The following is a 14,453-nucleotide window of genomic DNA, read 5'->3' as shown; positions in this document are numbered from 1 at the left end:
TATGCCAGTCCTCTGTGGCACAGTAGTATCACTAAACACCAAGCTGACCAGATGGAACTTACCCAAAAGCGCGCCTGCCGTATAATACTCGGTAACCAGTACATTACAGCTCGTATTCAGAGGCTCTGAAAACGCTTGAGCTCTGTTCTCTTGTTGAAAGGCGGGAACATCTCCTTAGAGGTTTTGGCGAGAGCATTTTGAAATCAGAGCGTCACAACAGGATGCTCCCTGCTCCCAAAAGTAAAAGACACGGTAAAAACCTCAGGAATGCTCAACAACTTGACCCGCCTAGATGCAAGAGAACTCGCTACCAAAAATCAACAATTCCTGCAGTTGTGAATCTTTTTAATTCTTGATTTGTTGTTTGTCAAAATATGTTTTTTTAAAATATATTTCTGTGTTTTTTGATGTATGCATTGTTAACCAGATGTCTCAGTTTTCTGACTGTATTTCTGGATTTTTATACCGTAATAAATAAAATTTAAAAAATAAATAAATAAAAAAAAACACGCATGGGATTTTCCCTTTAATTTTGTTGGCGCAAGATTCGATAGTGTGGAGTTGTAAAGCTTACCAATTCATGAATTGCAATTGTTTCGTATTTTGATTTCAATTTGATGGGACTGTGCTGACGTTTGTATTAAAGATTTGTCATGTACATATCAATTAAGATATCATGCGACAGTGCAATACAGTGTATAGAAGAGTAATATGTATGCACTGTTTAATATTGAAATTAACTGGATAATTTGTACTTAAATCACACAAAATTATAAATAAATAAGAAAAATAATAGTAAAAAGAAAGGAATTGGTATCAATTTTGACCTTGCAGCCTCTTTGCAAGTTTATATCTTTGGTTAAACATCCTTTGAGTGAGTGAGCGGTAAATAACAACATGTTTTACACTAGCATTTTGTCATATAATGAAAGTCACGAAAATAATGAATAATGAAAAAGTTACCTCACTTGTTTTCAAAAATTATGTGACGGGAAACTCAAAATTGATTGTTCTGGGCCTAAAATATAACCGCACAGAATATGAGAAAGAAAAACGTGATAGCTGGCACATCGCATCGAATTTAGATGCAAATATTTGACTAATTCCTTCCAATCCATTCTCCTAATGAGATTTTAAAGATTTATATAATTATTATTGTCAATAACAAATTACGTGTAATGCAATAATGCAAACTTTCTGACACTGTACAATAGTTTAGAAGTTTGTATTTTTGCTGTCGTGTTTTTAGTGAAAGATCAAGCTCTACCGGAAGAATTTTCATTGACCATCTTGACCCCGGAAGTTGTCACAAAATGGCTGTGGTTATAGGTCGATAATGCTAACTCGTTTACTGATTGGTCTATGTTGCTAAAATTTTAATTTATGCACGATGGATGTTATGTGCCAAATTAAAAGTATGTTGAATTTAAGCTTTAAAAGCTAGAAAGATTGCCGGGCTATACTCATGATTATAGTACAATTTCATATTTAAATTGATTGATTCATTATATTTGTGTTTAAAGATTTTGGCTACAGATCCTCGTATTGTTTTGTTTTAATTTGTGTACAATCTAATTATACAGTGGGTGCAGCATTTACAGGCTTTGCTTATCGTTGTACCTCCTCCATCATGTTGTATTTTTTTTATTATAATTATTGTATTTTGTTGTTCATTTTTGATGGAAAATAAATAAATTTGATTGATTGATTGAGAGTTGAAATAAACATCTAAGTTTCCAACAACAACTTTGTCATTCCGCAAAACAACATTGTAAGTTCATAACAAAAAATTGAAATCCTACTATTACAAAATTTTGTTCGATTTATGTCAACCAAAAGGAAATTTTCAAACCTCTAATTACCTAGCGAGTAGAATGCACGAGTTGGCCAAAATGGCAGCTTCTGGTCATCAAGATTCACAATTCAGGGCACCGTGTGTCACCTGCTAATGTAACTTGAGAACAAGACCTCAAACGTTTGAAATTGGTAGTTACTGCAATCGAATTCTTGATCATGAGAGCCAACTTGCATTACTTGGGTATGCATGCAGATATTTGCGTCGTGTGTACTACGCAAAGCCACACGCTTAGGGCAAAAAAAAGATTGTTTGCTTGTCGTCCACCAACGGACCCTAATCCAGAAAATCTGGAAAAAAGTTTTTGTTTTACTGTACAAATGAATACCGACCCTAATTTTGGAAATTCCAGAAGAAGTTTTTTTTTTTCTTTCAACGTTTTTGACAGTTTCTACAACTGTTTTAAAAACATGAATGAAGTGGTATACAGTAGAGAAACATCCCAATTGACAACTATATTTCTGCTATTTATTAAGTTAATTAAAGGCATACAGTCATGTTCTGACCAGGCCATGTTCTGACCAGGTCATGTTCTGACCAGACCTTTAAAAAAATATTGAAAAAACCCAAAAAATCCCGACTGACCAACCCAATTCTGAAAAAGTTATCCAGGAACAATCTTTTTTTTGGCCTTACGGCGCAATCATATAGTTTGAGTGTCGATTACCTTTCTTTATTGGAGCAATACCAGCTTGATGGCAAGGCCTGCTTCTTCAATTGCCTAAACCTTTTCCAATCATAGTCTCTGAGACTGTTAGTCTTCCTAGCTTTCTTGTAAAGCCTTGCTTTCCTTCGACAGATCCATTTGGTTGAAGTGTTGAACCATGGCTGGTTGACTCTGGTGGAGCTGAGCTGGAGGGCACTCTATCATGGAGTGTTTTCTGAAGATACCGGCACTGTTCAATCTTCCTGGATAACAATTCCACTGGAATAGATGTTGAGTTGTGAGGAAAAAATACCAAATCTACCCATTCCTTGGTCTCCTGGTGTATCAAATCAAAATCAATACGCTTCCACAGGAAGATCTCATGACGGCCTGGTTTCACCATGCTTGCCTGAGTATTCCAATCAGCGTATACACAGTTATGGTCACCCAAATCTTGCAACTCTTCACAGCGGTTGATTAGAGAGGGTTGATTGGTAATGATGATGTCAAGTATACTTTCATTACGTATATATGGGCTGGAAAGTCAACAAGTTGTTCCATTTCAGTTCAAGCTAACATCTGCCGGAAGGATTCACTTTTACTGGTGGCTGATGACTCAGTCTGTAGCCCAGGCGATGTCAGGTACTGTAAAGTTGGCATCGCCTTCTATCTATACCACCACACCTGGGTTGGAAATTTGCTCAATAACCTGGCTCAAGACATTCATGTATGGCTGTTCAGGTTTGGTGGCATCTACATGTACAAGGCTCCAAAACTCCTCCTTACTGTACAAACTCTGGAAGTTAATAGTGAGGGTACGAAAGTTAGGACCAGTGTAGTTTTACCTGAGACGATTGAGCAAATGGAGATCTTGGTTCTGAACAGCAGCTGCCTGTTGAACTTCACTTGCTGCAGTCAAACACTCTCTAGAGGCTGACGAGCCGATGCTACAATCTTCAATGATGGATTCAAACAAGCTGGCTGATATATTTGGCAAGCCACAGTTAGTGCACTCCCATGGTATCAGATCTGGTCATGCAGGAGAACATCAGCATGGAACCAAGTGTTGCATTCTTTGCATAAGATACCGTAGGCGTATTGTCTGTAATAAACGCCATGAGTCGCAGTACTCTGGTCTCTACCCTCCCTACACTGGTGATATTTCCATATTGTTTAGGTAGTAACCAAGTGGTTTCAGGATTTTTTTGAAATCCTCAATCACACCCCTGTCAGGGGTGTGAATGTGATTTTCCCGGATTTTTTAAAGTTTCCCCCATGCTACATGTAAATACTCATGCTAAATGCCTTGCCACCACAATGTGATTGCCTTACATGTAAGGCTGTAAGCTGGATATTATAATACAAAATGTAGCTTGCTGCTCTTTCACTTAAAATTATTTCATTTGTTTTAGATCTTCCCTTCCTGTTCTTGTTGGGAATGAGTTGAGGAAGAATTTAACATTTGTCATATATTTTCTTTTTAATTACAGTCCGATTTACAAAGAAGAAGTAAAAACTGTGCAGACGATAGGCTAGCCTTCATCCAAACAAGATGAATCCAATATGGCAGGTGTATCTCCATGGCAACATGTCAGATCAGGGCGGACCTGAACCGAGTAAGAGAAACCGCAAAAGCAAGCACAAAGGGAGAAATTACGACAGGAGAAACAGCACAGGAGAGTTGTAAGTTTATTGTTTGTATGTTTGTGTGTAATTTGTGCCATGATTTTATTTTTTGTTGTTATCCGAAGGAAGACCCTGTGGCAGCGAGATCTGTATCTGTAGTACCTGTCAAGGTAACTGTCATTTGAAGAATCAGTATTGATTTTTTGAATAGGACTTTTTTGTCACCTAAGAAAGCAATTTTTAATTGCAGCTGGATGGATCATGGAAGAGCCCCCATTTTGATTTTGCAAAATTTGACATTCGTAATTGGCGCACTTTAATACTGGCAGCTGAAATTTCAGGTCGGAATGGCCAGCGGGTCTGTGGATGGACAGTTTTTGGATCCATTCTAAACCCCTGACTTTGCAAGAATTGATTTATGGATTCTCAATTCTCGCTGATGAAATCCTAAGCATGTACAGTGAATAATGGTTTGTTTTTCAAAGCACAGAGAGATCTCTAGTGTTCAAAAGTAACAATAAATGGCTCAGCTAATTGCTCTCAAATCCTGACTAGTCTGGAGTGTAAAGTCTGCTGAAACACACTTATGCTGCAAATGATGGCAATGCAGGGTTCGTGGAGCAGATGATTTACAGGGCCCTTGGTAACGGTCAAGTACATCCGTATACTTACAGACAGGAGGAAACCAGCCGCTCTTTTCCGTTTGACATGCTACAGATACTCAAGAGATAAATAGCTATCAATTTTTGTATCATGTTTTCAAGCAAAGTGCATCCTGTTAACCCACACCTGCATAGTGATATAAAATAATAATAATAATGCAGGCTTTGATGTCATTGATTTCTTAATTAAGGTTGTTTTGTCTTTTTTAACCAACATTTTGGATGTTGTTGTACATTACACAATTTTTTTTTTTTTTAAAGTTAATTATTTTTACGGTTTTGTAGTGTCCCTGGTAGTGTCCCTAAATGCTAGGATCATTCATGGTTGACCTAAAAAAATAAAAATAAAATAAAGATTGAATTTTGCACGATGTTTTGTGTTTTTAATAAGAAAATTGATATTTTGTATTCATGTCATACTCTATCAATGATGCATTATGCATTTTGATTTTTTTTTTGCAATTTCGGGTACCCGGTTACCTGCCCGAAAAATGCGCTGGGTACCCGGGCACAAAATTACCCGAAACTCACACCCCTAGTAACTTACGCCAAAAAAAATTATAATAATAAAAGTAAATAAATAAATCAATATGCAGATACATCATACATGTACCCTTGTAAGAAATAAAATAATGTTTTTTGTTGAGATTTTATCAAATGTTGTAAAATCTCAACCATAGAAACAAAATCATTTTGAAAAATAAAATTACATTTAACAAAGAAACATTTACGTCATCACATCTTAGCAACACAATACATTTGTATACAATGTACGTCCATTATAGAAATGCTTTTTGGTATATAATACTATTTTGTTTTGTGGGTGTATCAAAAAATCATTACTTGGTAAGATTGAAAAGTGCAGTTTTTGGATTTCAGTCCTTAGAAATGTGACTAGATTCTGAAAAAATACAATGATATTGTATTTTTTTTCATTGTATTTCAAAGTATTTCCCAGGAAATTGGCAATCCTGGTTGCTTTAAGTTTTATCATTCTCAAAATTGTGTTTAGTCTAGACATCCAGTTGAGTTGTGCATTAGAGTTAATGATTTTGTCAGGCGCAATTTTGAGTTTGGTTAAAAATAGCAGCGCCTAGACCTGTGCACTTTTCCAGATGACTTGCCAGCACATTTTGCAGCTTTATTGGGGAAAATTTGTGTTTGGTCCCTGCTTCTACAATGTATAGTTAGCTCTCTAAGTAGGCAGTTGATCAAATTTAATTTTTTTGTGACACAGTCCCTTTCAAATCTAGTGAGAAGTTTAAACAAGAGATTACATCTACCTGATCAATAATTTATATTATTGCCTTCAATATGAATGTCATTTTAGTACTGGAACAGGCACATTTTCTGATCATTATGGAATTTTATTTTTATTTATACCATTCGGCCCGTAGGCCTGGCACAGCCCAATATTGCAAAAGCATAAATTAAAGGGAGGCCAAGAATAATATATATGGTATTTTTTTCTGCTGCATTGTGTACAATGCAGATTGCAAATGTTTTAAAAATAAATTTAATATTGTCTAACAAGCAAACATAAGAGCGTGGTCAACATGCTGCACAAGGCAGTTGAATTTCATCCACTCATCATTCTTTGTTTGCCTGAGTGAAGACACAGGAACAAATATGAATATTGCTAAGTCAATATGAAACTATAAAGGGAAGATTTTTTTTCTCTCAAATAAACAATATAAAAATATTAAATATTACATAAAATATTTAAAAAGCATGGATCAGAAGTGGTGATGTGTCTTTTTCAAATTAGGTAATACTAAGTGGTTTGACCAATTTTACACAAAATATGTCATTTTTTGTTTTAAAAAATGAGTAAAAACAAACAAATACTCACCGCATATCCCTGTACACAATTTTAAATGAGATTAAACAAAAATTACTATTACTTAGTATTTGCAGACCACAGCTCTGCAAATAGTAAATCTTTGACCATTGTTTTTTAAAATCTTCTAGTTACTAATGAAGAAATTATTTATATTTTGGAAAATATGCCAATTTTAAGCTTTAATACTCACATGACATGGCAAGGAAATTGTTTGCATTTTGGTCACTTTTTCATGAAAAATTATGGGGATGGGGGCAGGGGTGTTTATTACTTGCAGGAACATATATATGGTATCATACATCGCTTTAACTTATTGTGTATGTAGGCCATCCTAAATGGAAATAAATCGTGATATCAATATATTGTGGCTAAATGTATGGTTTGTTCATTTGTAATGAATACTGATGTGGCAGGCAGGTATTTTATTAACTAGCTCACTCGGCCTACTTTCTTTTATTGCTGAACATCATATCAAGGCTGCATAAATATTATTACTTGCAATAGTGGTGGGACTGATGGGCTCACAAAGCTACTGTTGGTAATAAAAATGTTGGAATTTGGTACTGTTGCTTTTTGCTAGCTTCAGCTTTAAACATTTCAAAAAATATAATCCAGTGGTTTCATTTTGGAATTATGCCAATTGTCCTATGGACGCAATAAGTAGATCAAACACAACTATTGCGGAGCTGGATCTTTACCATCCGAATCTTTTATTTCCTTTCATTTACACAGTTGATCAAGTGTCAACTGTGTTCTTCATACTTAATTTAATATCACATACATTTTTGTATCACCTCAGACAGCTATATCATCTGAGGTTCTTACATGTATATTACTTCAGATGTATCAGACAGCTACAACATCTGATACCTGTCCCATTCTCCAAACAGCATAATTTGGCTAGGACTTAAACAATTACTCATTTAATATCACCTCAGACGGCTGTATTATCTGAGAGTATACACAGTTGACAGGAAATCAACTGTCTATATTATCTTCATACTTTTTTAAATATCACTTCAGACAGCTATATCATCTGAGCTTTTAAATAGATATAAATTCAAATTCATTAGCGCCTCAGACAGCTATATCATCTGGCTTATTCTTTAAAAGCATCATTGAAATCATATATGTATCCAGACAGCAATATCATCTGATACCTTTTTACGCAATCAGACAGCTATATCATCTGATGCCATTTACGGTCCTGAAGTGAGACGACCCACTTCAAATCCCAAACAGCATAATTTGGCTTGGACCTAATCATTACTCATTTCAGGAATTAGGACAACCCCATTCAATTTCCAAACAGCCTAATTTGGAATTGACATTAAATATTAAGTATGTGAAAACATTCCCAATGACTTGCTCAAATGCAGCAATGTATCTCCATTTTGATTCATATATTGGACAAAATGGTAAAAAGCAAAAGAAACAATGCCATTTAAAATCATATTTTTCATAAAGGGAGTGGTGGGTGGGTTTTAAAATTTTCCTGACCTCTTTGGATGGTATCAAAACAGCTTATGAATTTTCCCGGCAATAATTTTTGAGAAAACAGCCACGTCCCCAGAACCGCTGCCTATGATTGGCTACTGGCACGCGACTCGACACAGGGCATGGATGCACAACAGGTGTCGGCCTGATGTCACAACACGCATGGCTCCACCTTTTATTGATCTACAGGACAATGAAACCCTTTTCAACAAAACCCAGGGCTTATTACGCCAATGACAATTTTGGTTTTGATTGAAGTTTGCTCAATCAAAACCCGATTATTAAATCAATTAGAGATTTTGCCAACTCTGAAACATAAATTTCAAACCTGAAGACTTGCTGTCTGGCTGCAGCTTGCCTCTCAAAGGGCTACACATAAAGCTATTCATGAATTGGATTCCTCTGAAACGATGTCTTCCCATTTTCATTATTGGACTTGAGTTCATCATGAATGTTAAAATGAAGAGTAAATGCCAACTAGGTATAAATGGCAATAGCTTCCATGAAACGCAAGACGCAATGCATGTAAATGAATAAACAATGAGCAGCACTGATTGACAAGAAAAGAATTAGAGATGGTAATTTTAGAAGCACTTACAACAAGTGTACAGGGAGTGTTGGATAGGATATGATACCTCCATTGGGCATGTATTTGATCATGATCATAAATTCTGTTTTGTTTTATTCCATTGATAGCTAGTTTATCATCACTTTGTCATTAAAGATAAAGTGGGGCGCATAAATTTGATTTAGATTATATTTCAATTTAGATTGCAGACAAAGCCACCTGATGTTGAACAGAGCATAGAAAGAAGCTCACTTTCAATTTACTGTAACAGGTTTTTTTTCTTGCTGAGGGAGTTTGGATCATAGGGAACTTTAAATTAGTCTCTCTCTCTGACTCTCTCTTACTATCACATGCTTTCTATTTCTTTTATTCTGTACCATGTTGCTACACTCACAAATGAATAGGGGAGTTGAAGGTCTAGACCAAATGAAAATATGCATGTTCACACCTCTTTCCCACACACACATCCCACCCATGCACACATTTTTGGTACACTTCCTTTTACAAGCACATTAAACTTAAAAAAAACCAATTGCACATCCATAAACACATGCATTAATCAGTAATATTGTAAATAGCACAATAACATCATTTGTAACAAACACAGATGTACGTACGTAACGTGGACACAAACACACATACGATTGATCTACCGACCCTCCAATTTTTTGTCTTGGAAGGGCAACCAAACCATTTTTTTTGCCTAATGTTGGGAGTCCTCGGAAGTAATGCCAGACACACACACCCCACACCAAGACACATTGACACAATAACACACATGAATTTGTCTCCAACTAAATTACGCTATCTTTAGACAGATTTGCACATGCTTGTATGCGATTTGAAAGCACCAAAATATCATGAAACTGACTCAGGTAATGAGTCGGGTTCTTCAAGTGTTCTGTTTTCAATTTGCTGCTGAATGATTAAAGCTGCATGAACTTCACCTTTTAATTTAAATCATGAAATTGGCTTGCACAGTTTAACTTGACTACATGTTGAACATATTATAATATTGAGGATACTTTCTGAAATGCAAATTGTGCTATCTACTGAAGATACCATATATTCAGTGTTATAATACTAGTTTGTGAAATAGATACTGTACATAAATGTGCTATCTTTATCTACTGAAGATACCATTCATCAGTGTTATTATAATACTGTGTTCACAAAGATAGTGTATGATATAGATGGGTATATTGTATAGCATACATATCAGTGTTATTATAATACTGTGTTCACAAAGATAGTGTATGATGGGTATATTGTATAGCATACATATCAGTGTTATTATAATACTGAAGATAGTTTAATAGATGTGCAAATTGTGCTATCTACTGAAGATAACATGTCAATGTTATAATACTGAAGATAGTTTATAAAATAGATGTGTATATTTTGCTATCTACTGAAGATAGCATACATCAGTGTTATTATAATACTGAAGATAGTTTATAAAATAGATGTGTATATTGTGCTATCTACTGAAGATAGCATACATCAGTGTTATTATAATACTGAAGATTAGTTTATGAAATAGATGTGCAAATTGTGCTATCTACTGAAGATATAGCATATACATCAGTGTTATTATAATACTGAAGATAGTTTATGAAATAGATGTGCAAATTATGCTATCTACTGAAGATAGCATACATCAGTGTTATTATAATACTGAAGATAGTTTATGAAATAGATGTACACATCGTGATATCTACTGAAGATAGCATACATCATTGTTATTATAATACTGAAGATAGTTTATGAAATAGATGTACACATTGTGATATCTACTGACGATAGCATACATCAGTGTTATTATAATACTGAAGATAGTTTATGAAATAGATGTACAAATTGTGCTATATACTGAAGATAGCATACATCAGTGTTATTATAATACTGAAGATAGTTTATGAAATAGATAGTGCTGTAATCGATTGTCGTAAGTATCGATAGTCGGAAAATACATAGACTTCCGACATGTCGAAACACTCAATGTCAGTATCGATACACAAGCGACATGGCACACATGCTTAGATTATCTCAAATTGCGGATTTGCAATACCACTTTCGTTTGTTTGATGCATGATCCATGTAGTTTTAGCTGTTAGGCTTCAATACACTTGTTGTTAACTTGTTTCTGGAACTTACTGATAATAAAATTGGTAAACTCAAATCCGTGTTTCAAACTGCGTGAGTATCGATAATAGTATCGACATGTCGGATGTTTGCCTCCCGACATATCGATACCCAGAAAGCTTATCGATTACAGCACTAGAAATAGATGTACAAATTGTGCTATCTACTGAAGATAGCATACATCATTGTTATTATAATACTGAAGATAGTTTATGAAATAGATGTACAAATTGTGCTATATACTGAAGATAGCACACATCAGTGTTATTATAATACTGAAGATAGTTTATGAAATAGATGTGCAAATTATGCCATCTACTGAAGATATAGCATACATATATACACCAGTGTTATTATAATACGGTACTGAAGATGGTTATGAAATAGATGTGCAAATTGTGCTATCTACTGAAGATAGCATACAGATCAGTGTTATTATAATGCTGAAGATATAGCATAATGTACATCAGTGTGATTATAATACGGTACTAAAGATGGTTATGAAATAGATGTGCAAATTGCAAAATATATAATACCCTCCAAGAGTGCAGGGACTTGCATTTTCCAGCACAAAAATTTTTTTCAGACAATCCTTGGATATCAACGGATTCGTAGAAGCTAATAAGTGTGCCTGTGAAGTAAAATTGACAAATCTAAAACATGTAGTATTCATAAGCAAGCATCACCTAGAGTTCTGTTGAATGTTATTTATAACCTTTTAAAAGGTACTGTAATTGTATACCAAAAGGCAAGAAGATGAAAATTCACTGAAACTGATGGGGTTGATGTGAGTAGGGAGTGAGTGGAGGTGGTACTAGAATATTGTAGGGTAATAACCTGAAGTGAAAATCAGAAAAAGAGAAATGCTTCACAAAAGTGTACAAGATGCACACTGAAGTAATTTTATATTGATTACATCATGGATGTATGCCCAAGCCGTGCAGAGAATTGATTTACAGGTACTAGTGAATTCAAAATGAAGTTTAATGGACTCGGCTTAGTGTGCACAAATAACCTGTGATGGGATTGCTAATGAATTATCGCTCTGGCTTTTGGTCTGTGGTTTTGAAGGATATGATCTACTATCACTGTCAACATAAGTAGACAGTAAATAAGCTACATGTAATAACAAGATGTGATTTCCCACCAAAATATTTTTAAAGAATAGTACCCAAAAAAAAAGAGTTGTTAAAAATTATATTTCCCGAAATAATAACGTATTCGTATTGCATAATCCACAATTGCGTATTCGTAGCAGCCCTGCGGTACAATATAGTCTACATTCAAAACCACTGCCTATATATATCAGGTACTTACAATTTGTCTGACATTTACAATACAAGTATACTGTAATTGAACCTTTGTTGCACAACCTGTACCAACAGGTCATCAGTTGATATATTATAATGAATTGGAATTTAAAATTTAATTGAAATTTGTGGTATCATTAAATGACTTTTATTTCATAAACTCTCTTGTAGGCCAGCATATCCGTAGCCGTACATGATCAAGTGTTGTATTTCTTTCTATGATAGTATTCCTATATAGCTTGAAATATGATGCCCTGTATACATGTATAGTAGATGACATTTAATCCCTTGTGAAACTTAAAAACTAGGCCATGCACTGTGTTTTACCATGGAAGTAAATGTAGGACTATGGTTAAACTGCTCAAGTACATACATTTGAAAAGGCTTAAAATATATTGGAACAAAATTATTGAAGCAAAATTTTAAAGAAGACTGACTTTAATATAATGTATATTGAGAGACTTGAGAGGCAAGACTATGAAACAAGCAGGGCTTGAACCAAGACACTCATGCAGGGGCATAGCCAGCATTGTCAGTCTGTGGGGGGTGGGGTGGGGGCAAATGTCGGTATCGTCCCTATTTCCCTCTCCTTCCCGTATTTCTCTCTTTTCTCCCCTTCTTCTCGTCCCAATTTTTACGCTTCTCCGTCCCCATTTTAGGTGTTGCCCCCCGCTGCTATACAACTGCACTCATGATTTAGACAGTGTATTCCAAGTGCTGTGTGTCACACATTTTTACAATGAACCAGGGACTTGGAGAAGTACCACCGACTAATGGCTAATGATGCTTTGACGTACATGTAAATAACATACATTTGTATTATGTCCTTGCTTGCATTGCAATGTACATGTATGCATATCCATGTACCTACATGATAAGGATTTTATAAAACCATCTACAATGTTGGTGAAATATCTTCCTTGTATGTGAGAACTGTAGGAAGAAGCCTGTACTCTGTGCATGTATGTGCATTCAATCATAACAATCACATAATTAAACTAAAAGCTTGCTACTTCCAATGACTTCCAATAATATTAGCAACAGCTTTAATAATTCTCCTTTAAAGGGTACTACACCCTCGATAAATTTGTTCCTATTTTTGCATTTTTCTCAAAAACTAATAACATAGTGGTAACAAAAGTTATGTATATTATAGGGGCAATGAATCCAATTACTACACTGGAATTTCAGTGACCCAAGATAAGCGGTTCGTTATTTATGATAAGAAATAAGGTACCGCTAGGATGTACCTCATTTCTTATCATATATACGGGACCGCTTATCTTGAGGCACTGAAATTTCAGTGTAGTAATTGGAATCCTTGCCCCAATAATATACATAACTTTTGTTATCAGTGTGTTATTAGTTTTTCAGAAAATGCAAAAATAGTCACAAATTTACCACAGGGGTGTAGTACCCCCTTAAGGGTAGATGCGGTATTAACAACCAAAAAAAAATCGATTTCCATTGTCTAAATCAATTTATTATTGAAAAATAACACTTTGATGTTTTGCAAAAGTTCATTATATACAAATCATATACTTTGAAAACTTGCTTGATTTATTGTTGTAAATGAGTTATGTACGTTTTACAAAAGTGTTGTTGTTTCAGCCCTCTTTACAACATAACTCAAGAACCAAAGGGCATACAAAAGTATATATCTGTGATATTTGAATTCTTCTCCACACTATGAAATGATCAATGAAATTTTTGCCAAAGCTCATCACCATTCGCAAGATGTTGTGAACTAATAGTTAAAAATAGCTGCTAACCTTACATTTGAAAGTACTTATATTCTTCAGGAAAAACTTTGATACCAGCATTTGCAAATCACAACTGGAATTTAATTGTTTTTACACATGCATGTTACATTCTACATTGCAAAATATTACATTTGAAACAAATAAATATTTTTTGGGCTCCCAACACAGCTACTGTGAAAATAAAACCATGCTTTATGTTCTGGTAAAGAGAATTACACTGATGCTATCTTCAGTAGATAGTGAACATGGCAGTTTTGATAAAATGTGATATTTGTTAACAGGATGCCTTCTGAAGTGAATACATTCATTTTCTGTACTACAGCATGATAACACAACTTGCCAAGGTCTCTAATTGAATATCTGTTGTACACATTTGTTCTATGATTATCTTTACATTGTAAATGACAAGCTAAATTGCCAAGATCAAAGATCAACTGCTTCTAATAGGATTACTAGAGTACATTTAAAAATAAATTATTGTTAGGGTGTTATTTAGCAGATTAAACTTGAAAAGGGCATTTAGGATGTAACGGTAACA

The 14,453-nt window shown here is 34.7% G+C and overlaps 1 protein-coding gene across 1 annotated transcript in view; it reads left to right on the top strand.

The window, feature by feature from the left end:
• The window catches only part of LOC140151025 (uncharacterized), a 38,228-nt gene that overhangs the window by 6,306 nt on the left and 17,469 nt on the right, over positions 1 to 14,453 (top strand). The window contains exon 2 of the mRNA XM_072173213.1: positions 3,992 to 4,184. The gene's annotated coding sequence lies outside the window, so the exon portion shown is untranslated. The remainder of the gene's footprint in view (positions 1 to 3,991; positions 4,185 to 14,453) is intronic.

The sequence above is a fragment of the Amphiura filiformis genome, chromosome 4 (genome assembly GCF_039555335.1).
Source record: "Amphiura filiformis chromosome 4, Afil_fr2py, whole genome shotgun sequence".
Lineage (NCBI taxonomy): Eukaryota > Metazoa > Echinodermata > Ophiuroidea > Amphilepidida > Amphiuridae > Amphiura > Amphiura filiformis.
The sequence above is the reverse complement of the archived record's forward strand: the minus strand, read 5'-3'. Positions and strand labels throughout refer to the sequence as shown.